Source organism: Solenopsis invicta, chromosome 13 (assembly GCF_016802725.1).
Source record: "Solenopsis invicta isolate M01_SB chromosome 13, UNIL_Sinv_3.0, whole genome shotgun sequence".
Classification (NCBI taxonomy): Eukaryota; Metazoa; Arthropoda; class Insecta; order Hymenoptera; family Formicidae; genus Solenopsis; species Solenopsis invicta.
In genome coordinates this window covers 5,312,918-5,339,387 of record NC_052676.1, presented here as the reverse complement: position 1 = coordinate 5,339,387, position 26,470 = coordinate 5,312,918, and the positions used below count along the sequence as shown (strand labels likewise).

At 34.8% G+C, this 26,470-nt stretch overlaps 1 protein-coding gene across 2 annotated transcripts in view; it reads left to right on the top strand.

The window, feature by feature from the left end:
* The window catches only part of LOC105193799 (interleukin-1 receptor accessory protein-like 1), a 293,637-nt gene that overhangs the window by 222,003 nt on the left and 45,164 nt on the right, over positions 1 to 26,470 (top strand). The gene's annotated exons all lie outside the window — the stretch shown is intronic.

The window sequence follows — 26,470 nt, the reverse complement described above, 5'->3', positions numbered from 1 at the left end:
CTACACAACGTTATGCTTTATGCATTCTTGTGTACACGTGTGTCGAGCTATTGGGAAGCACCCCAAATGTTCCAACTGTGACATAGGCCGGTATTCATAGTCGATTCTGATATTTAAGGTCATCTTAAGATGTCAACCAAAGAGAAAGCTGTATTAAGATCTTAAGACATCACTTAAAATGGTCTTGAAATAAGAATCGATTATGAATGCCGTAGTGTTACATTGCTCGGCACTGTAAAAGCTAAGTGCGTACAATATATCACTGTCATCAACTTTTCCAAGTATTTTATGTCTAACATATGGCAATTAGGTTTATTTATAATACAAATATGATCTAAATTATATAGAGGAAGAAGATTATTGTTCAGTCACTAGTATATTAGAAGTCTAGAGCTCTAATTGTGTTCCAACAAAAATCTTACATAGCGCAACATCAACGTATCTCAGCTGAAGAAACAGCCAAACGGCCGAGTTTTCGCGCTTGGGAAGAACACCCGAGCGCCGTAAACCCGGGGACTATATCCCCCGATCGCCGGTAGTTCACCGTCTTACAGAAACGTTCGCGAGTTGAAATCCCCAGGCCGCGATAATTCAATTAAGGACACCGCGCTCGCATCGCACGATAATGCCACGGTGCGTTTCTGTTGACACATGCATAATAACGTCAACAAGTACCACAAGCATGCTCCTCCGAGCCGTTTCTAACATTTCCCCTCCGAGCGATCCATTCCTGCGACGACGATGACGGCGGCGGTGGCGGCGGCGGCGACGAGGGCGATGAAGGGAATGGAGCTCGCGCGAGGCAAGAAACTCCACGGGTATCTTCTCGTCTGTTTCTGCGGTCTCTCCACGAGGTCCGTCATTACTCTAATGATACCCTCGTGTCCCTTCCCTCGCTTCCCTCCCGCCTTTCCCTTTGATCGCTCCTTTTTCGTGGGCCGCGCCGGATGGCGCGCCGCCATTTTTAAGTGGTTGGCTGGGTTGCTTTACCAGCGCAAGGGTTACCAGGTAATGGCGATCGGCATGTTTGCGGACGACTCTGCGATTTTGTGTGAGAGGAGGGAGGAGGCTGCGAGGAAACGGGGACTCCCCCCTCCCTCCGAGAGATGCGACGCGACGGGAGGGTGCCGAAGGGATAATGCAGTCGGCTCATTAAACGACGAATGAATCCGTCAAGATGTTGCCGCGCGATTCTTTCGTCGATCGCGCAGCGACCCTTCCAGACGAGATCAAAGGAGATTTTACATGCGCATCGTAAATCGTGATAGCCAATTACCAGTTTGCGTTTAGAGAATAGATAAGAGATACTTCGTATACGCCCGCGACAGTAACGGGCTGAGCCAAATTTAAATTAGATTTGATAAGAAGGTAAAGTTTTTAAAGCACAGTCTGTTCCACAAGAAAGTGTACGGCCTTCATTCAAGATTATCGACTGTAGCATCATTTCCTTTATAATATTGAAGCACTTTGGCACAAAATACACTTTGTCGTCCCGAGCGTTATCTTTTATTAGAATAGTAATTTTCAAAAGAGTACAAAATATCTCAAGCGTTACGAAACAATATTCTTAGTTTTGCATAAGAAAGCAACAAAATTATTGTGTCCTCGGGCTCCAAAATGGCTTAGAAAGTCAAAATTATTTGTTTGAAAGTGGGTGAATCAGTATAAAGAAGCAAGGAAACGTTGACGACCAGCCAGAAAGAGATTTAATCCGTACGAAGACGGATTCCAAAAGAAGACAAAACATTCATTCGTCTATTTGAACGAAATCCTACGCTAACATTGCGCCAAGCTCAGAATCAGCTTTGTAAGAAGGGTATAAACGTTGGGATAAACACCATCAGACGTTGTTTACATGAATTAAAGGTAGAATATTGTTCTACAATCCAGAAACCTCTTCTCACACAAAAACACGTCACAAAACGACCGGCATGGGCTCATGGAAATTTGAGTAAAGATTGGGATAACGTTATCACATGAAGTATAAACTGAGAGCGAAGCCTGCTTTTATTCTTAAGCAGTAGTCGACCAGAATCAGTAAGCTATGACTCTCTACCTCGTGAATATGGTGAAAAATTTATTGAAAGTATGCCAAAAAGGTGTCAAGCGATAATTGACAATAGCGACTGGATCCATTACTAGATAATTGTGCAATATACAATTTATGAATCTACTTTGATATGCTCCTGATATAGTTCTTTTTTTTTTAGGTTATGCATTCTCGATGTACTTTTTTGTGGAACAGACTGCAGGTTTTTGAAATGGTAATGATGTAGAAGTAAATAAAAAATTTGCTATTTCAGGAACTACTTTTTTCGAGACTTTACCGAAGTTCTATAAAGAGAAACCGAAAGAAATAATTAATTTGTTTACTCTGAATATAAGACGTTGATAAATAAAAAACGTTTGGATAAATTTTCATAAAAAGATAAACATTGTTCTAAAAATTATATGTACAGTAAGTCGGGGGAGAAGAAACAACTTTAATCATAGCTCCTCCATAAATCAGAGGTTAGCCATTCTAATTGTGCGCATAAGTATGCACTAGACTAGACTGTTGGGAGGCTATGGTATTAAAGGAATTTTGAAGCAAATTACCGACATTTTTATATTAGAAAGTATTTTTAAATTGGCTAAATTGGCTAAGAATTCTTCCAAATTCTACAGTTAAAATATGCATAAAAATGGAGAGAGTAAAGGGTGATCGATTTCATACTAACAAACAAATTTTTTTTTTATTTAAAAAATATTTGTGTTTACAAAATCTTTGTAGCGTGAAATCGTCCTTTATCTTCTTCATTTTTATGCGTAAAAAATTTAATATTCTGTAAAGCCAATTCAAAGATATTTTCTAATGTAAGAATGTCAGTAATTTGCTTGAGAATCTCTTTGGGAATTCCAATATTAACAAAAGTAGGCAACGATTTGTAAGAATATAAAGATTAGTCGTGAAATACGTTCTTTATAATATTTGATAACGTAACAATTAAACTCTGTAGATGCTTTTTTAAAATAACTGTTTCAAATAACTGTTAAGCCTAATATGCGCAATAAAAGACAATATAGGAATAGGGAATAATACAGACAATAGATTTTAACCTTTGGGAAACCGTACGTGTATCAATGTACAACATAAAAAACTATGAACGTGAAGCGGTCAATAGGAATAAATTTTTGAACGCTTTGAATTTCTATTTTCTATTGCCTACACCTCACCAATCACGATGGCTCGATTTTATATGCTCTTTTGAGGTTATATTCCCTTGTTCCCTGTTTCCATTGCTTGTGCACTTTATTGTACAATAGGCTTTACATAGGTTGAGCCATGTTCCGGGTTTCATGACAGTCACGTAGCTGATACAGATTATATTTCGTGAAATTATAGTATTTTATGCAGTACAAGCTGCAGCGACATCTTCTCTCACCATAAAAAACTTTGGATGCTTAAAACATAATTTTTCACATGCTTGACATCTTCATTAAAATAGTTCTTTGAATTAAAATTTGGAATCATATAATTCTAAACATTTGAAGTTTGTGAAATATTGTTTAAATCTATAATATAAAAATATAAAGGTATAAGAAGTTGCTTCCCGAATTATCCATTTATGTTTCATGATTCATTTTTGTGTTTTGTGATGGCATCTTCGTATACGTTACTCGTATACGTTAGGGAAGATGCAAGGCTTAACTAATTCTTTTTCCAAAAATCTTAACTACTTTATGAATAAAGATCTCAAGAATCTTGTATTAATCTTTCAGATCTAAAAAGCGTAGCATCTTCCCTTGAAAAACTCACCTTACTTTGAGATACGCGCAAACAAGTTCGGGAAAAAAATTTGAGAAATGGAGAATACATATTTGAAGACCTTATTCTTTATGCTTTCAAACGTCTTTTTCAGTCCCTTAAAATAGACATCTGGTGCGTTACCTTTACGAGACAATCCCTTATACGACTTTTTTTGCAATTTTTTCGCGAAATCACGGGAAACGAGTCCGAATGGTTTTCCGACTCACTTCGCTTCGATCACGCAATTCTTCAACGGTGGGAAGAAAACTGCTGACGCACTTCCGACGCTGTTCCTCGTGCTTTTGCAAAGTGAGAGGGAAGGAAAGAGGCGGGAAGAAGGGGGAAGCGCGAGACGCGGTGAAAAGTCCGAGAAATGTCGTCTGGAGCGACATCGATCTCTCGAAAGGTCGGAAAGGCAGTCGTATATGTTCGCGTCGGCGAAAGCGCCACATAATGAAACCTTATGAGCGTAAGTGCCGTCTACATTCGCGAGATGTGACATCTGAAAAATTTGCCAAATCGTCGTCGAGGGACGGATCTACGGGGTGTCCTGGACACACTCACGGCGGGCCGCAGATTATGTTTGGAGTCGAATCTTCCCGGAGGCGGAAAATCGCCGAGCGTTTTCTTCAATTTTCGATGTCGTGCTGTTTGTCAGAATTAAATTTTAATTGAGATACGTATAAAAACACAATTCAGCGGAAATAAATTTTTTGGCGTGATAAATCGCAAGTAATAATAATAATAATTCGATCAATAAATAGAAATTAAATAAAATGAAATTTAATTTAAAATGCTGATGAAGGTAATCTTGTTTTTTTTTATGAATATTTGTGAAAAGATAAAATTTTAAAAATCCACTCAAATCTAATACGAGAATAAATTTTTGTTATTTTTATTCGCAAATTCTGTTTGTTCCGCGACTCGATTTCTAAAATTTCTATTTCCGAGAAAACGGGCGATTTCTGAGACATCCCGTATGCACATCGAGATATTGCCGGGTTCAAGCTCGCGGAAAAGAGTTGAAAAATTCGACAAGCTGGCTGGGAAAATTTCGGCGAAAAGCTCGGTGGAAAATCTGGACCGGTCCTTCTCCCCATTGAATAGGCAGTTTGCTTTCGTTCGTGAAACAACTTTTTGTTTTTGCATGTGATAAAATTGTGTGGCGTGTGTTTTACAGAATACGCGATTTTGTGGTAGTTGCGGAATGCATGTTCCATTCACCAGAACACTGTTGCTAAATTGAGCAAAAATATTTTTTCCTATCACCTTTTTTGGAAATATTTTAAACAGTTAATAAAATTAGAAATATCGCATTTAGAGGAGGAGAAAGTAATCGATACTTTCCTCGCATGATGAGTTTTTTGGATGCTGATATAAATGTGCATCTTTTGACATTCTTAGCTCGATTTGGAATTTAGTTCTTATTAAGGAAAGAATTACTTTTTTTTTTATTTGTTATTAACATTCTCTGTATATTTCTCTACATTAATAAAACAATGTCAAATTAATTAATTTTTTAATCAAGAAATTCTTCATACTTATGTATCTGATAGAATCTTTAATAAATCTTTTATATAAATAGAATGTAAATTTATTCTTGATTCATAAAAAGAAACTCAACCAAATTATTTTGAATAAGCAAACGTTTTCGGAAAACCATACTTATTTCTTCAATGGAAGGAATCGATCAGTGTCGATATTAATTTATTAATAGAATCTAAGTTCATTCTTGATTGATTAAAAAAAAAACTCAAGTAAATTATCTGATATATGTATAAATCTCTTGTTTGCTATTTTTTTTATTTACTTCCTTTTTTAATTGTAATGACAAATGTGTACTTCGAATAAATGAACGGAAAATTTTCGGAAAACATGTTTTCTTGCCAATAAATGAGATAAATTCGATTAATATTGATACTGATCGTGTTTCGGAAAATTCATTTGTGATTTAATAACAGTACGGGACGTGTATAGAATCTCGATAGATGATATTTTCGAATGAACAGTATTCTCAATAGCACATTTTCAAGCAAATCGGGACGGTTCGTCGGAAAATGTTCCCTTTCGCGTCGAGTCGGCAAATACGCCGATAAGCTCGATCCGTATAAATTGATATTAATCGCATCGCGGGCTGTTGGCCAATGGGCCGCTCACTGGATTATTGATGGCACTTCGATAACCGAGATGCGGCACTTACGCAGTGCACCGTCGGTGATCAAATTCATTGTTAATCTCGCCACTGTTTAATTTATTCAATTAGCCGCCGTCACCGCGAAAATTTATGCGATTTATTCCCGCGAGAAATTCAACGTTCCCGCGGGAATTTTTCGGTAACTTTCCCGACGCCGGAAAATTAATTCAGTCTTGACGCTTACTAAATTTATGAAAAGAAAGAAATTGACAAATACTAAACGATTCAGACGTTAAAGTATTGATAGCAGGTTGATCGCGACAAAAGAAATTTATATTTATCTTTATTCTTTTTTTTCCGTTTAGCTTTTATTTCAAGATGAGAGTAGCCAAATACGTACCATTTAATATTTTTTTTCTATTTGATATCGATTTATACGCAAATTTTCAAATAAACGTTGAAAATAATAGCTTGATATTTTAAATACCTATTACTATAATATTTAACTCTCATAAGAAATTTAGTATAAATCTTGTGCAACATGGTGTAAAAGATTAGATAACCACCTAAATCGTATCATCTATGAAAGTATGGAATTTATGAATTAAAAATCATTAATTAATACTTAATTATATTTATTAATTTATTGAGCAAAAGGACCTAATATTTAATAATTAATAAATTGTAATAATGGAAAAATAAGGACGTGAAAATAAAACTAGCTTAAATTTATTTTGACATTTTTATTTTTATCAATTATTAGTTTTACTGTTATTACTTATTGATCTCACATTAATATCATTTATTTTATTGTAATAAAATTTGTGGCGATACGGTTTAGGAAACTTGATAGATTTTGTGAAAACATGAATTTGATCCTTATAATAACTGCAAATATACACGTATACAATAAAATCGAAAATAAAATATTCTACAATAAATTTTGTTTTGTGGAAATATAAAAATTCTATATAAAATATATATTACATAATTACGTTATTATTAACTACATAGGTATACTGATCAAAAATTAATCATTCGTGATTTTTTTTAAAGTTTTATTAATACGTACAAAATAAGATGTAATCTGTCAAATTTTTATCTGCATTACTCACTTTTTATTTATTTCAGATTTTAATTACTAAATGTTTTTTTACTAAGAAAAAAATATAAAACACTAATAATGTACAATTTAGACGACTGATACGTTTAGTATCGATTTAGTAACTCTCCTCTATATTTCGACGATGAAATGTACTCGATTTATCTTTCACACATTATTACATTTGTATTTAAATTTTCATTAGGTTACAGAAATCTAAAATCAAACGAACGTTCTATTTTTTAAATACTTCGTCGCAGACACTCGCGGGCTATTATCTTACGAAACTTATTTCGCTCCTCTAAATTCAGATCTCGATATTTGGAAAAACTGAATATTCGTACTTTATTTTTACAACGTCTCTCCGCGAACCCCGTAATAGGGACAGGAAACTCGATAGGAAACCGATAAGTATTTTTTGTCAGAATTTCATCGAAGGGGGGCTGCGCTGTGCGTCGGAGCGACGAAATCGTGTTTCATGGCTGGACGGTCGGCCTTTTCGCGGCTCGGCAAGCAACAGACCCGCAATGTTATTCTCCCGTCGATAACGATAAACCCTCTCCTGGAAACGGCTTTGCCGAAGAAATTGCAAAACTCAACTCCTTGCGAGTTATCCCTGCGAGACGGATCGAGTATGATCGGAAAAGAGAAACGACAGTGCGAATCAGTTTTAAGTTTCTGACAGGGAGACGTGGCTGCAATTGTTTCACAGCTACTTGCGATTAATATATAGTTTAAGATCTTCGCTTAATCGATCTTAAATCGTGGAAGAGATTAATTCGTTTAATTAATGTATGATTTGCCATCCCTGCGTCTTCTAAATAAGGAGGTAACGTCGAGGAATTTTAAGAAAGAAAGTTAGAATTGTGCGAAAACACTGAGATAAGTGAAACATGTCTTACTAAATTAAAAATAAATAATTGAATTCGTCTAATTAATGTGATTTACAATCCCTGCATTTTCTAAGAATGGAGATAATGAATGAAATATATCCTAAGTAAATTAAAAACAATCGAATTTAATTCCTAGTTTAAATTGTCTAATCTGAATAACAATTAGAACGAATGAAATAAATTCTAACAGCACATACGTTTAAACTAAAAAATCTAATTCAATTAACATTTATAAATCTAATCTAACTAGTAACTGAAAATCTGCAATAGATTAAGTAATTAAATGTTTTTATACATTAAGTTTGATCTTTCTTAATCCGTGTAATAGCATTAAAATAATAAATAGTGCGTTACGCAATTATTGCAAAATCCAAAATTCTCAAAGTGGAATGATCGAACGTGCGGCATTTCCCGCTCTTCGCGAGCTTAAAGAGGAGATATATTTTTTTAGAAATAAAGATTCGGGATTCTCCTCCCATATATTTTTATCAAGCAGTTCCATCTCCCTTACGTCTCTCTTTATACAGTACGATCTTACGCTTACACAGGAGAAAGTAATTATTTGGTTTTCATCTCGCGCTCGTACCAGCGTCAACAGTCGTGCATCCTCTCTCGCGCAGTTACTCTCGTCAAAGTACTCGCGAGTTCCCTTCCCGCGGACGGAGTGCTGCCGTACGTCTTCTCGGGACACCCCCCGTTACAAATTTCGGTCATAAAGCTCCGCTCGTCTACTAACCCGGTGCCGGTTGTTGGTAGGAGTCGCACGTAATATCGATAACTCATCACCGACCGATCGGTTAAGAACCCCTCGGTAGTAATATGCACTCCACCCCGGGGAAAATGATTAATGGCGCGAGTTTATGGGCCTCGCGCCCGAGATACCGCTATGGGCTGCGCCAGCCCCAGAAATTTGTAGCTGCTGCCAAACTTGTCCTGTCTACTTCATCACGCGAACCGCCGAGATGATCCTTATTTATCAAGGAGAAGGTCTCGATCGGCTCGCTCGATGAAGAGGAAGATTCGATCGGTGGCCGGTCGTAAATCGAACCGAATCCTCATTGAATTCTGACGAGGGGGCAAAGAAGATTGCAAATTAAAAAGTAATAGTATTCATTAACAGAACGATAATGAAAACGATAATAACGTTTTAATAAGTAACGCGTCTGTAACAACGTGAATTAGAAAAGAATTAAAACGTTAGAAAAACTGAAATTTATATTATTTAGCAAAAAAAAAAGAAAGATTGAACTAGATTTGAATGCGAATAAAAACACGATTAGAAGAATTAAACGTAAATCTAAATAAAATTTCTAGATAGCGATTGATTGAAAGCGCAAATAATTTCGTGGATTGAACGATATACGAGTACTGTACAATTATAATATTGCAATCTACGACGAAATTTGTAAAGAGTAATGATATTTAACGAATAATAACATACGGAACAATGATGAAAATATAGTAATGACTTTTTTAAAAAAGAAACATACCTATGAAATGATTTAATTGCATTACAAAAAAGAATTAAACCTGTTAGTTTGAACGAAAATACGATTAGAAGAATTAACATAAATTTGAAATAAAATATCGAGATAAATTTAGCGATTCATCGAAAGAGAAAATAATTTCCTGAATATATGTACAAATGCTATAATAGTATTACAGTTTATAGTAAAATTTACAAATTGAAGGGTAATATTATTTAATAAATAAATTGCATACGGAACAAAGAAATAAAATAACGTATGTAACATTGATAACAATGATAACAATAATATTTCAATAAGTAGCGCATTTATGTAATGATTTGATTACATTATAAAAAATTTAGCTTGAATGAAAAACCTACCCTGAATTTAAATAAAATATCTCTAGATAAATTTAGCGATCGATCGAAAGAATAAAATAATTTCTTCTTGAACGATACACACGAATAATATAATAATACTACAATCTATAGCAAAATTTACAAATGAAGAATATTTAACAATAATAATAACGATATTTCAATAAGTAGCACATCTATAAGATGATAAAAATTGCATTAGAAAAAGAAATTTAATTTTGTGTAAATAAAAACACAATTGGAAAAATTAACGCATTCAAATAAACTTTCTAATAAATAAAGTTCTGAGAAATTAATCGAAAGCGAAAAATTTTATCTTGAACGATATATAAAAACGATACATAATAATGTGTTAAATTCTGCAAATTGCTAACGGATCATTGTTAAGTGCACCCGTTACGCACATCTGCCATCAGCTGTTCTAGAAACCGGATTCCAACATCCGTTAGAGTCTGCAAATGGTCTTCTTTTTAACATCTCTCGAAAGAGAAAGTAACGCGTATGTCAATTTCGAGTCGTTACAGGTTTTGACGATTCTAAAAAGCGCCGGAGAAATCCATCCTTATTATTGATAATCACATATATTTTCCGCGACGTGCCATGCAGCGCGACACTGATATATTAAATGGGCCGCGATCCTGCAGGAAAGACATGAATAATAATGCGACAGCGAGTTATTGCCGACGAGCGTGACACGCGATGACATGCGTAATTACCGGTCGATTGGTCGCCGTCGTTTGATAATGAGAGCAGAATAATTGCCTGGAGCAATTATGAACGCGTGCGCAGGTTTAATCTCTTCAAGGTCGCTACGATGTTAATCTAATTCGGAACGAAATTATGGTGATACTTGGTACCACTTGAAATTTTAATATCGAAGCGCCGAATAGGAGAATCCGCGTCGTGCACCGCAAACCGATGAAACGGACAGCTTTGAGGAATTTACATAGGATGCGTAAAGCCTACGGTCACTGCATCGGTCAAACGAATGAAAATTGAACCAATCAATGAACAAATAAAAACGACCTAATACATTTACATCTAAAAGGTATCATTCAATTTGCAACTTATTATTTTTATATTTTTCTTAAATTGTTATTTACTGGTGATCGCGTTCAGCGATTGACTCTGTATCAGATTACACGCAGAAAAATATTATTCTCGTGTAAAACGAAGATAAACGGTTATTGAATTTTTAGTTTTCTTCTTTTAAGCAACGGTTTTCTTCTATGATGATTGTTTTATTAAATATACTCATCACAGATTTTAGAAAAAAAAAACTCATGTGCCCAAAGAAGGGATTTATACTCTCTCGAAGAATGTTATAAAATTGTGTCGAAAAAAAAGTCAGAATAATAAAACGAATCAAAGTTTTGTTTCGACTCAATGTTCCTAATTAAGGCCAGTTGTTTCATCTCCGACTAAATACCATGTGGTAAATTATCTAATGGATAAATGTTCACGTCTACGCGCAGGCATATAACGGATGTGCAGACATAGAATTATTCATTAGATAATTTGCCGCATAGTTTATCCGAAGGTGGAACAACCGACCCTTAAAATATTAAATTACTAGAATTTACATTATATTTCGACAAAATTACAACTTGTGATAGATTTGCGAACGAACGAGCTCATGAAATATTTGAAATAATACGTTTACTTAATTCAAGTAATTTAAAGTGCGTAAATTTTCTAGAGTACACAGAAGTTTATTTTAAATAACCGTTATTTGTTTCAAGTCGATGACGAGCGTGTATTTTGAGACTATTATCAAGAAAATATTCTTTGTTAAAGATAACCGTCACTTACTGCGAGTAAAGGAAAAAAAGTAAATAGAGTATAATCACTTTTCTTATCACTCTTCTTAGAATTCATATTTTTCTGTGTGTGTGTGTGTGTGTGCGCGCGCGCGCGCGCGTGTGTGTGTGTGTGTGTGCACGCGCATTGGAGATTAACAATTGTCAATTAAAGATTAGAATTCGGCGGATCAACATGAAACGAATTAAAATAAAATCTGATAGAATTCTAAATCTTTAATTAAAACTCGTGAATCTCCATTGCTAATCTGATACAGATTTAACACCGATCTCGTTTTGCTTATAAATTTATGTCTCGCGCTGTATATTCATCGATAAAAGTGGATATTCCTGTGGAAATGTAATAAATAATTAATCGTCGTGCTGCACGAGTTTCAGGTTACAGAATATATCGTTCCATCGTTATTATATCGCGCTCCTGCATTCTTTTGCATTTTATGCTTTAATATCGCACGTATAAAGGTTTGAGGTTCCATCAAATATTACATTAGTTGCGCTCGTGAAAGAGAGAGAGATTTCACACGAGAATATGACAAGAATGCGATTCGCGCGGTGTAATCGCGAACAATTCATCCGGTCCGCGTCGCGTCGCGGTGCGTCAGCAGGGAAGTAATCCGTATTGCATTCCGATTTGCATTCGAATGCAATCTGCGTTAATAGAGCCGCGTCGCGCCACCGGGACCGAGTAATTCATCTCTATCTGCGGCCCGGGATAAGACAAGATTTATGGGTGTGAGTGGCCGTCGATTCGGCGGTATCTACTCGCAGCAGCCGGTAATTCGCTCTATCGCCGGACCCGTCGCCGTCTCTTGAGCTTTGCGAAAGGTAGACGATAGGGCGGACGGGTGGTGACCGGTGGGCGGGTATGAAGACAGAGGGAAGACAGAGAGAGAGAGAGAGAGGAAGTGCGGACTCGGGATCCTTTTTTAGATAGATTGATAGAATAAGTTTATTTATTCTGGAATCGATAGCCCGGCCGGAACACGCGACGCGATATAAGAGAGGAGCGGAGTGCCGGTACAAGCGGGCGGAGATTATTGCGAAAAATGGAGAGCTTATTTTTCCGAGCGAGCTTATTTTTCCACCATGAAAATGGAGATTACGCGTTATAAAGCGCTGCGGGGAGGGCTTTGTGTAACGCGTAATCTTCATCCTTTTTATTAAATGCGGATCTAAGACGACTTTATTCGCGGGAATAGAGGTTCCTCGAATCCGGACTTGATAAAGGTGATGAAGAATAATAAAAATAACGGCGGCGAGATATGCATTTGTGATGCGACGTGTCGCAAAATTATAAAGGATGGAACAGAGAGGTCCGCGAATCGTGGAGGGGTGTGCGTCGCGATGCTCTCGACAAAATGCCTGAATCGTAAAGCTGTTACACGGAGGAAGGTTGCCGAAATTACATTGTCTCCTAAATCGCGCCACTTTACCTTAAAAATTCAATTGCTTGTACAGTTTTTATGGGATTATTCAAGAACTATAGTAGAGCTGGTTTAGCCTAACCAACTGCAAGACAGATAAATAAAAATGAATTACGGGAATGTATTAAGGAAGATATACACTTTTTTATAAACACAGACATCAAATATTAGAATAACTGCACATCTAGTGATTTAAGAACGAAAAATGTAATGCTAAAAATATTTACTTGCACAATTTCTCAATAATGTTTCGTAGTTCTTGAAGAATATGCATCTGTGCCGAAATACTTTGAGCAATTAAGCAGCTGTGTCTGCTCAAAACAGCTATGTGTGCAAGCGCAAATCTCTAGAGTATTGTTTTGAATGTAGATCCAATTAATCAACTTAATCCTATAGTCAACTAACCTCAGTCTTCTCTAACGCCATGATGCTTTATCACGTTCGAGATATTAGGCACCTAGGAATTTTATTATTCACGTTCATATAAAAATTGTTATATTACTATTTTTCTGTATCTCTTGTAGTTGAAAAGATAAGATAAATGGCTCGTAGGTTTTGACAGTTTGATTAAAATAATCACAATACTGTTAGAATTAAGCTAATAAGATTGACGCTCTCTGTTCGCTCTTGTTTGAGCGAAATCAGATTAGATAAACAAGATTCTGCGAAATGCTCTAGTATCTCTTAAATCAATATTCTGGCTATCGTGATATAAATGGTTGTTTTTTTTTACGGCGAATGGGAAATGGGCAAAAGACAAGTGGTATTCAGAATCTATGAATATCGTGCTCTCAAAGAGTATAGAGACTGCAAAATAAGATTGGAGTAGAAAAGACGTACAGCATTTTTGTAAAATAGAAAAACTTTTATGCGATATTATTGGAATGAAGTTTTACATAGAATGGAACGATCTAGTGTAGAGTCAGCGAACAAGATAAAGAATCATTGTGATTTCAGAGACTCGTTTTCTAAATCGCACCACTTGTAGATTTATCAAAATTCCTTATTTTATTTAAAAAAAATTATTATGTAAAAATTATAATGTAAAAGATTATGAAAAAAATTACATAAAAAGGAAAAATATTATACTTTATTATGGTACAAAAAACTTAAAAATATTCTTCACATTTTCTGAGTTACAAGTATACATATTATTATGTGAAAAGTGAGTGACGCGATTTCAGTAACCTTTTGTTTGCGCATCGTTAAATTTTCATCTTGCATGGCTTTATATCGACACTAGCACCATTGACATCTCTCCCGGTGATAAGGCATTCGATGATCACGCGTGTAATCTCCAGGGTATTTAATTAATCAAGACGTCGAACATCAGTCTCGCGAGAGGAGGGGACCGATGCACGTCCGCGCTGATCGTGTCCGAAGGTTTAATTAAAACTCTGCTAACGTACATTGAACTCGACAATGGACTTAATGCCGGGTGTCTCCGTGAAATAAAAAAGAAAGGGGACAAAATAAAGCACGTGTGACAAAACACCGACTCGAATAATGATGGGGTTGAGATAGGAAAGCAGATAAACCATAAAATAAACAACGATGAATGAAACATTTAATGCATATGTATTTTCATGCTCACAAAAATTTTGAATTATATATTTCATTGTACATAATATAATTATATATATTTTTTTGTTATATATATTTTAATATATATGTATATAAAAATTTTAAAAAAGTGCTTTTTTTTAGTAATGTTAACAAAAAGTTATATAATATATGTATACATATAAATATGTATAAATGTATATTTTAATTTTATGATAATAATTTTAATAAGTGGAAATTAGGCTGATATAAAAAAATAGTTTTAAAAAATTAATATAAAAGTATTATTGAGCACCAAGAGCCACTTTGACCGAAAAAACGATATTTCTCCTCCTTTAATTTTTTTAATTAATGAAATTATTATTGAATTAAAATTAATATTAAATTATTTAGTTATTGAAATTTCAGTTACAATTTCAGCTATTTAGAAAAATTTAAATAGAGATATATATTTTTTGTAATTATTGATCATAATTGCATAAACAATTTTTAAATTATTAAAAATAAGCAAACACTTATTTATAGCTATAAATTGCCTAAATAAAAATATCCCAATTAAAAATCGGTACAGATATTCTAATTGTGTATCAGAATTTACAACGCCTAAAACAATTTTCAAAATTTAATTTTGAATTCTCTCGCGCAAATCTGAGATCTATCCTTCGCGACGCAAATTATCGATATCTCTTCTGTACTCGCTTGCGATCTCGCGGTCGGAATTCGTTATTCGTTTCGTATCGTCCGCTATCCCCATTCTTCTCCCCCGGCCTTTTCTGCCAATTCTCTCCTGTCCTGTGCCGCGGCTCGTAGATTACGCTCGTCGAACGAAACTATTTTTCTCTTCAATAGGACGAGATTATCGATTGCTCGTAGCGAAAGCGCCACGTAATCCGCCCCGAGGGGGAGGAAAAAAAACTCGCAAGCATCGCGCGCGAGATTCGACGCGTTAATGGCTGCTGGAGTAGGGTCAGAAAACGGCGAGCGCGCGCTTGCGGAAGAGGCAAAACGCGAGAGAAAGCGACGAAAAACCGTGAGAGGTATTAACCTGCGATTCGTTATTTCGGGAAAGAACAGTGCAATCGCGACGAACAGCGATTTTCTGGGCACACGTGATGGGGGCGGGAGGGGGAGGGCAAAAGGACAAAAAAATTGACCGTACGATCGAGGACGAAGGGAATCACGGCGGGCTCAATGATTTAATTACTGGTGTGGGAGAAAGGGAAAAAAGCTTAATCTAGTTCCGTAAATTCGTGCATTGAATCTCCTCGGCTTAATTAAATGATCTTAAACAGAGGTTACGCTAAAGATTACGTGCGGGGATCGACGAAGAGAAATTGGAATTGGGCGAGGGAAGGCTAAGAAAACGTATAAAAGCGGGAGAGCCAACGAATTGAGGGTAGAGAAATATCTCTCGTCAATCTGACCGCCCTTTCGGCATTGTTTTACCAATGTTCATTAAACTCCGGCGAATAATTTCGCGATTGAACGTCGCTTTAACTTCTCACTCACCCGCGCATCACGCTCGACACCGATCCCTTTAATCTAAACTATCTCTCGCAAATGAGCGAAAATCAAATATCTCGTTCTCGATTTTATCAGATCCAGCTGGTCTGGCTGGCGAATTAAAGAATTTTTATTGCTTGCAGGAATTTATGGGGGATCTCGAAAATGGAGTTTGCCACGCGGAAGGAATAATTTTGCTGAAGTATTTAAAAAGTTCGCTAGATGCAGATCTAAAAATAATTTTATTGGGTCAACAAAAAAATTCTGTAGACCATTCAAAGCATAATGAGCAAGGCTATAAAATATTTTCTGGCAATTAATTTGACTGTCCTGACAACTTTGATGACCGTCCAGCAAAATTATTTTTGGATCTATATCCAGCTTCAGCACAAACCGTTCGTTCCGTGTAGTTTTAATGATGTACAGATTCGAACGATTGAGGAATTATACAACAAGGCTATCTCGTGGCACATTTGTGTCGAGTTCAACTGGATTTTTTTCCCGTGCCTTCAACGCCGCGTCCGATGCAATAAATGATAGAGAGGAGAGTTGCCGAATGCGTGCCAGTCTTCTAAAAACATACTTTTCCAATATTTTACATTTTTTCTTAAAATAAGCAACGATCTTGAATACCTAACCATTTAAGAATGTTTAAATATCTATTTTTTAAATATCAAGAATTAAAAAAAAAATTTTACCTATCGCGCGTTCTGAAGTCAGTTCACTGAAATATCAAAATAAGAATTTCAGTTTGCAACGAATTTATCCGAGACTTTATGAAAAATGTGTGATCGCGTTGATTCAAGTAGCTAAAATAAATAGGAATTGGCTTAAAATTTGAAAAAGCATAGTTTAGATAGAGAAGAAATATTTAATTAAAAATAATCTCGACCAAGTAGTGAATAATTAAAAAAAATATTAAGGATGTGCTGTAGCAACATGGGTCGATATTCATAGTCAAATCTTATATTTAAGATCGCGTTAAGTTAGATGTAATCAATCTCAAAGCATTAGCATCTAAAGGTATTACTCAAGACTTACTTGAAATAAGATTCAATTATGAATAACATGTCGTAGGGTAATTTTCGCTAAAATCATTAACTAGAAACTAAACTTTTCGTTTTTTCTTTGCAGCTGATTTCAGGACCAAACTTTGCATTCATGATTAAAATTTTTTATAGTTGATTAGAAAAAAAAAGAATAAATTTAAGAAGTTCCCGGATGTTAAATTTCGATAACTTTTAGCTCTCCTATTCTATAGCCAAAATATCTTTAAGGATGTATAGGACATTTCTCAAAACATTGAAAACATTTATAGAAGAATTACAGATTGTTTTCTATTGCATTTGAAAGTGATTAGAAACAATTTGGCGACGATTTTTTATCTGGATAAAGTTATTTTAATATTTTTTTATTTAAGTACTTTAAATATTTAAGATGATTTGTGTAAAGTTTTATTGCAATGTAGAGATCAGTTTTATAAAATAAACAAATTTTTTTTACTTACAAAATAACTAAACAATCACAATAAAACTTTGTATAAATTATCTTCAATATTTAAAGTACACAAAAAATTAAAATTTTTCTTAATAGTGTAAAAAAATAATTTAATTTTTAATAACACGTATAGTAAATAAACGATAAAATATGTTAAATAAAAATATAACCTTATTCACACAACTTTCATATATACAGTTTACTTGAAGTGTTAATATTAACACATTTTAAAATTTTATTCACTTTCAAAGGACGTATGTCCGATACATCTTTAAGTATCATTGCTGTGCAAACAATTGCGGTCATAATGGCTACTTCAATTAGGTGGGCTTATCTAATCAGAATATCAATCAGAAACATCGGGACATCGAAGTCACTTCTCTCTTCACATAAAACTTTGCTAAAAAATAAGAATATAAAATCTCATATTTCAAACGAAGATGAAAACATCTCACATCGAGTTCTCACAGCGTTTTCGGCCGACCAAACGTACACGAATCTCGTAGCGCTTAATAAAACACCCTCGCGTTAATCCCGCCGAACGGATTTCGCCAATTCCGGCTCGTTCGCCATAAACGATCGATCGGTTTACGCGATCGCGCGATTCGCGCGAATTGAATTAGCGGCGCGCGTTTATCGGCATGCGCGCGCGTACATATCCTCGGCTTTCCCCCGATGCCGAGAGAGCTTATGGGGATTCAAGCCGTTGGGGTGGCCGTTAATCGCGGAAATATCGTCGCGTGCCGCGTACCCGCGCTCTCTCGTGAATAATCGCCCCCGCGGACGCGCTAATTCGTCACGCGACGCGTGTCGCGTCCTGCCGCGGCCAATTTACGAGTACCTTCGCACCTACCACGACCGCAAATCGCACGTGCTTCCCACGTGACGATTCCCCCTCGGCGGATCCCCGGCGTGCCGTTTATTTTTTATTTATGCCCCTTTCAAGTGGGGCGGAGTGCTGAACCTCACGGCCGACGATGTTGTACTTTATTCCGGGAAGTCGCGCTATTCAATTTAACCCGTAAACGCTCGCGTTTAAACTGACCCAGACGCCAGCTACAAATTAAGTAATTAAATGTATTACGCTAGGGAGTATTTTTTTTAATGCCTTTTACAAATTTCTAACAGTTGAAAATTATTGTTTTATATTTCAAATATACCTCAGTTTATAATTGCATTAAGAAAATAATTTTTTTTTTTATTTTAATAGATATATTTATTAAAATTAGATTTATTTGTTAGTTTAAATAAATATTGTTCAAAGTATAAAACTTCTTTTAAGTACAGTAAAGCAAAATTAAAAGGTGACTTTTTGTTGAAGAATTTATTCGAATCAAATTCAAACTTTTAATATATATAATGTTAAACTTATTGAAAATATATTGTAATATTATTGAAATTTAGTAAATAACTTTTTTTAAATATCGAATCCGGATTTAATTTTAAAAATAACCTTATAGTAAATGTTAATTTAAATTCATGTTTCCAAAGTTACGAAAATAATATAAATAAATAACTTTGTAAGAATAAATACTTTTCAAAACACTTGATGTTGCATTTGAGAAAATGCGTATATTTGAATAACGTTAATATATCCCAGAAAACTTGTGTCCTTTAAATAAATAAATGTAATCCTTTAAACATGAATACACGTTGTTTCGCGTTTGAAAGTTCATTGGCTCCATCGTTTCTATAAAAAAAAAAAAATAACTTTTATTCGTCATAATTTTTATTTTCGATGTGTTTTATTTCACTTTTTATAGCGCGAGAAAAAATTTACTAGAATGAAAGAAAGAATTTCCTTAATTTTAGTGAACCATGCGTTTACATACAGCTATAAAAGCATTTTCTTAAAGTATTAAGGAAAATTTCTTTCACTCTAGTAAATTTTTTCCCGCTGAAAAAAGTGAAATAAAACACATCGAAAAAGTCACGCGAGTGCTTACGGGTTAATCCGCTATCGCAATTGTATCCGATTAGGTTCAGGCTATATTTACGAGCGTGCAAAGAGATATCCGCGCGAAGAGTGGAGAGAAGGTGCATGTATCTGTATGTACGTGTGTCCGTTCTCCAAACGCGTCTGATCTTCGGCGAATCGAGCGTTCGAAGAAAAAAAAGCGAGCCGATAAATGCGACCCGATGAAAATGTTGCACACATCGTGGGTGACGCGCTATAAAACTAAACACGAATCGGACCTTGGGATTCGAGAGCGTAACTCGCGCGCGTCGAGGGACGTCGCGTCACCCGACCGCGAACGCGGGGGCCGCAATTTTCTAAGTAAAAATACCGCTTCTAACGCACCCGCATCGAACAATCATTGCGACAATTGCGCCGACAATTGTCCGTTAATTGCGGCCGACCTGATCCCTGATGGGGAAACTGCACGTGCGACGTTATTGCGCGGCGAGGCGAGGACGCCGAATGCGGGAGAAGAGGCTGAAAGACTGTTATTATGCCAAACAATCATCAATAATAATTATTATATTTATTACATTATCATATGTGATTTATCACGTAATTATTTGCGACGTTACATGTCACTGCATGCATCAATTGTGCATTATGGCGCGTGACGTCGTAAGTAATCACGTGACGCATGCAATCGCACTGTTATTAAAAATCTGTTTCTGTCATCGCATAAAGATTTATATAAAAATTTATACAAAAGAAACATGCGTGATTGTGTTCATTTTTCATGTACATCGTTACTTTACTCCGCGTTTGAAAGTTTATTGGCTGCATCGTTTCTATTAAAAAAAAAAAGGTAACTTTTATTCGTCGTAATTTTTATTTTAATTAAAAATCTGAAATGTGACATAAACCGCCGTACGGATAAAAGCGTCGTTTAATTTCTCGATAACGAGAAACGGATTAAAAATGGAATTCTCCGCAGATTTTTAATCAAGAATCGCAATTTTTAATATTATGTAATAAATAATATAAATAATATTGATAGCATAAATAATATGTATTATAATATAAATAATAATAATATAATATAAATAACGTTCTCATCGATATTTTGCGTTTTATGCGATCATAATATTTATACAAACAACTCCATCAGATGATTTATTGACTTAAAATACTGTATTAATTTTTTTAATATAAACTTTCAAAAGTTATATAAGATTTTAAGCTAATAAGATTTACTTTTGAACTTGACTTTAAAAATCTTATATTAAAAGGGTCTTGTCTGTACTAAAATCTAGTTCAATGCTACGCATTTTTCTCCGGATACAACGTTTTGATCTGATCGATCGATCAGCGCTGAGGGTTCGCGGGAACAGCCGCGGCGATTCGACGTATGATGCCATCAATTGGAATAGTTTTAATCAACTTAACGGGCCGGAATTTATAGAGCGTTCGTAGAAACGGGTCGTCCGTGTTACCCGCGGCACTTTAATCGAATAAAAAGCCACCGCAGTACCTAGAACGGATAAGCAATGGGGCCCTCCCTTCCTCCCGCCCCTTCGTCACGATCGTTCTGAATTACGACGATCCTGAATCATCCACGTGTCGATGATCGAAATTGTTTGTTCGGCTCCGCCGAAGGATTAGAGACTCGCTCGCGATTTTTTATTCCTTTTTCGCGGATTTTTTTTTGAGCTACTTACGTAGTCAAATTCAAAAGCTTTCGACTCAAGAGCGTAAAAAAGGATAATGAAATAAAACATTTTTTAATTTTTTAACGTAACCGCTCTTTCAATACAGTTTTAGAGCGATAATTTTTGTATACACTGAGAGTTTTTTTATTCATTAAATCACAGTAATCGTAGAAGAATTTTACGTGATTTTCTCTGATTTATTAACGTCTATCACAAATATTTGTATTTTAATACAATAAAACATAAAATATATTTGATTATTTTTAAACTGTATAATGAAATTTTTGTGCTTTCAAAATATGTTGAATAGTTTATGATTCTTCGTTGTTTTAAGTAGAATAAATGCCAAGTAATGACATATACGTATACAATATCTTATATAAATTTCTCAATACAGCATGATATTTTTAATTTATGTTAGTCGTCCATGATAATTTTACGTTGAAAACAATTTGGTTAATAAAGCCAAAATAATTTTACTTTTCAAAACATTTGGTATTGCTTTTTTATACAACATAAATAAAAATTTTGTCTTAGAACATTAAGCAATTTATAAAATGTATTTTGTACATATTTCAAAAAATCTTATTGTCACTCATAATATTTGATAGGATAGGTTGCCGAGAGTTGTTCCAAGCTCACCACAAATGATAAAATTTCTAACGAATTTTGCGGTAAAATGTAACGAAAAATTCTCTCCGTGTAGCATCAAAAAACCTGTGAATTTTTATTCTTAAAATAGTTCGATCACCAGTTTTTCACACTTCTAGTAATTATTTTTTATTTTCAAAATTGAAATCTGATTTTAAAAAAAAGTGATTTCCGCAGCGTTAAACATTTAAAGAATAAAAATTCGCAGAATGTTTTTTAATGGTACAAAGAAATTAATTCGTGTTCCAAAAAAAATAAAAATTATTATAAAAATAAAAGTTGATTATATCGAAGAATAAAAGTAGTTGTTTCATCTCTTTTTTTATATCTGGGCGCAGAACTTTTTAAATCTGACAATGTAATTTGGACGACGCGGAATTGCAGGATGCATGCGTTCGTCATGCGACACAGATCCAACCAATTGGATCCGCAGAATGTGACTCGTTTCGTCTCACCACGACGCTATCGATTGTGCCACGCCGTGCGGGTATCGCGGACGCGTAATTTCTTCTGTAAAGCGCGTTTGGCAAATCGCGGAGAAGGCGGTACCGGTCGATGCGCACGGTCCTCATAAATGTCATCGCGAGCGCGTAAACGTCGGGCGCACGAACGTGCCTCAATTCCGCTGGATGCCGGTCGGCATCATGCGAAACGAACGGCGAAAGGGTGAAAGACCGCCAAGTATTTTCGGCCGATTCTCACCCTTTCGCGGATCGGTGCAAATAGAGTTTTAAAAGACTAGAGTTTAAATTAATTAAATGATATGCTGAGAAAAAAATAAAGTTTTGGTGAAATAATTTCAATTAAATGTTTCATTGGTCTATCAAATATTTGATAATCAATTAAATATTTTATTGGTCGATCAAATATATTAATAGTAACCAAACGTACCCTCTCAAAAAAAACTTCTAATAAAAAGCTAAAAATATATTCTTGATGTATTTAATCTTATTACGACTTTGTGCAATATGAAAATAAATTAATATTAAGATGAGATAATTCCTGTTCTCCTTCATCGAATTAAATAAGATTGACTTATTATCTTGTGACAAGAGTAGCACATACAAATTTTAACTTATACACTGAAAAAGAAAGAGTTTGGTAACAGCTGTCAAATGTTGAACGAAACAATGCCAATTAAATATTTATTAATACAACCAGAAGTAATTGTACTTTTTTAAATATTACTAAATTTGATGCTTGTCAAATGTTCAGAAAGGTACAATTATTTTTGGTTATATTAACCAAGTATTTAATTGGCATTATTTCACTCAACATTTGACAGCTATTATTAAACTTTTTTCATTGTATCCGAGACTTGTTGGCACAGCAGTTTTTATCAAGTTTGAAAATAATAGTAATAATAATAACGGATTCATCATTCCGCGAGAAAATAACGGCGAGCAATGAAAGTCAATATTTTCGAATACCGATGGTCCGTACATACCTCGAAGCTACTGTTACGTGTACAAAGGTCTGCCAAAAAAAAAAAAAAATTGCAGAAGGTTCATCGCTTCACGCTGAATACGTCTGTCTCGCATTAACACGCGAAACCTGAGTGCGGAGTTTGTACCATCGCTGTAACACCGTGTCCGACCTCGTAGGCGCGGAGCGATGTTACGCGAGTTTCTCCCAACTTTTCGCGTTTCCATGAATTCGCGGCAACTCGTCGAAAAATCGCGAGTACCTCACGAAAACCGGGGTACAAATCCGCGAGACTCTCGACAATCCGAGAACGATTTTCTTCTACGCGAGCATTCTGTAAATTATACATTTTTTTGGAAAATATGTATCACTTGAGTTGAATTGGATCACGCAATTTTGTGATATCACTAAAATAGTCATCTAGGATGTTTTTCTACACTCTGGCAGGAAAAATAAAGATTATAGGATATTTTTTTTATTGATTTAAAATCTATGCCCACTTTTTAATCGGCGATTTCAAGATCCAATATAAAAGATACAAGTTATGATTCATATATTCATAGATCTGTTGAAACTAGGGGCGTAGAAAACACTCCAAGTAATTGTTTATGTTATAAAATAAAGTGAAGTTTATATTAACTTTGACTATTATATTAACTTGATGTTAATCTTTTCAATATTACATTATTGTTATATATATTTATCGTTCTTATTTTTTACTAAATTTTATAAACACATTTTAAAAATTATTATGTCACTTTACGTCTTATTAACGTATTTGTAAACTATCTACGCGTTGTATATCTCTGGTCTATGGGATTTATGGCAAAAATGCAAAGATTTTGAAAGTTTTTTTTATATAAATATTAAAAAATAAATATTTTGCGGGCGCGTATTTCTAACTTTTTTATGAAGTTTTTATTGATACAGTTATTTTTATTTTTCTTAAATATAGTGAATAATACTTGATAAATTAAATTTTAGATAAGTGCGGCATACCAAAGGTGCTCTATAAATTCGAAATAATAATAATATGATTTTTTAAATCAGATTTAAGTTAAAAAGTATTATAGTTGTTAATTTCTTTATGTTTATACAATACAAAAAGTTTTAGGTCATGTTTCTACAAGTGCTTATTTTTATTGAAAAATATTTTGTATGATACAATTTTTATAATTATATAGTGTAATAAACTGAAAAAAATATAAAAATTAATATTTTTAATAATTTTGCAAGAGCAAATAGAACTTTATTTTAAATTGCTGTAATATTGTATAATATATTTTTCTCTAATAAATATTCTTTACAAACTTTTAAATATATACAATTTTAACCCAATATAAAGACGATTTTTCTGAAATATATATGTACCTATAATGTCCTTAAATATTAATAAATTATAAAACAATGAATAACGTGTAATATATAATTAATAATAATGATTCTTAACTGGAGTGTAAAAATCACCCCAAAGTAAATGCATGCGCTTCTTGCGTTTACGCAAAAAAGAAAAACAAGAAGAGTGACTATTTCGAGTTAAGGAAAATTACAACTACTACGACTCGAGTTGGAATAGGAAGACCCTTGAGTTTTCTTCTGTACGAGCGTTTCGCATAACTGAACACAATCTTACTCACGCGGCAATACCATTATCCAACACTTCGTATCAAAATCATCTATTAATTGTCTAATAAATTTCATTCCTCTCCCTCTCTTTCTCTCTTCTCGTTGTTTTTTTACCCGAAACGTATTCCAGCGTACTTTAATCGGTCACCGTGTTCGAAACGCCGAATTTATTTGTTTGCCGCGTCCGCGTTTGGTTTTGTTGTGCCGCGGGCGTGGCGACGGGACTCGACGTGACGCGGGAGAGCGAGCGGGAACCGGCCGAATGAATGAAATTACGCGGTGAGAATTAATTGTGCGGGTAAGTCGTCGCGCCGGCCGACCGGGCCGGACCGGCCGTGCTCGTAATTAAATTAGCACAGTGAAATGTTTCGTGCGTTAAACGATTGTGTAACCGGCGCGGTGCGGTGGACCCTCGGCACTTTCGCGGCTTTCGTTGCACCCGCGAATCGCCGAATGAAACGCGGACCTCTGTTTTCTATTTTTGTTCTTTGCGCGGTTGAAGCGGCGAGCGGCGGCGGCAAGGGGTAGTTGTCCGTCCGGTCGACAACCGCTGGAAAGGGTGAAAAAAAAAAGAGAGAGACCCGAGCCGCGCAACGCGGAACGCACGCGCTTCAATGCATTCTAGATTGCAAAACGCGAATGGAAAAAAGCGCAATAATGTCGCGCGCCTCTTTCGCGCTCGCAATATATCCAACGCGAGATGTAACCGGGGATTTGAAAAACTCCGGATGTGCGACGTTGGCGCGCAACCCGTGTCGCGCGAGTGTCTGTGACGAAATTTTTCATTAAATCTGGGAAACGGCTCACATGCTCTGGCCCTTTCCATGTAGGGGAGAATTGCCGAATGCGGTGACTTCCTTTTTATTTTATTTCCTATTTGCTAATGATTTATGCGCTCGCGAATGTTGGAAATTGTTGCTTGACGTTTCAGGCATCTGTTACAATGCGTTTAACCTTTCATCAATTATAAATTAATTTGTTATAAACGTTTTAGCGACAAATACAAATTATAAGCAAAAAATACAATTTATAAGCAACCGGTCGTCTAAATTATAAGAATTATTAAATAATTAAATATTAACGAATTAATACTTGTTTTATTAATAATTTAAAAAAGTAAATCAAATATTTAATAATTGATCAATAATAAAGTAACAATGAAAGAAAAGGACGTCAAAATAAAACTGGCTTAAATTTTTGCAGTGACATAATTTTATTTATATCAATTATTAGTTTAATTGTTGTTACTTGGTCTTCCATTAATATCATTAATTGTAATAATAATGGTGCTACAATTTAGGAATCTTGCTACATTTTATGAAAATATCGATTCGATCTTTAATAATAACTGCAAATATATATGTGCAATAAATAGGATAATATTCTATTGACTTTCTATATTAACTATATAAAATATTCAATTAACTTTTTTTATGAAAATATTAAAAAATTCAGCATAAAACTGCATGATTACCTCATTATTCGCTACATAAATTGATTTAAAATTAACATCGATTGTAGTTGATTTCTTGAAGCGTTTTTATAACATGACAGAATAAAACGTGACCTATTGAATTTTTTTCTATA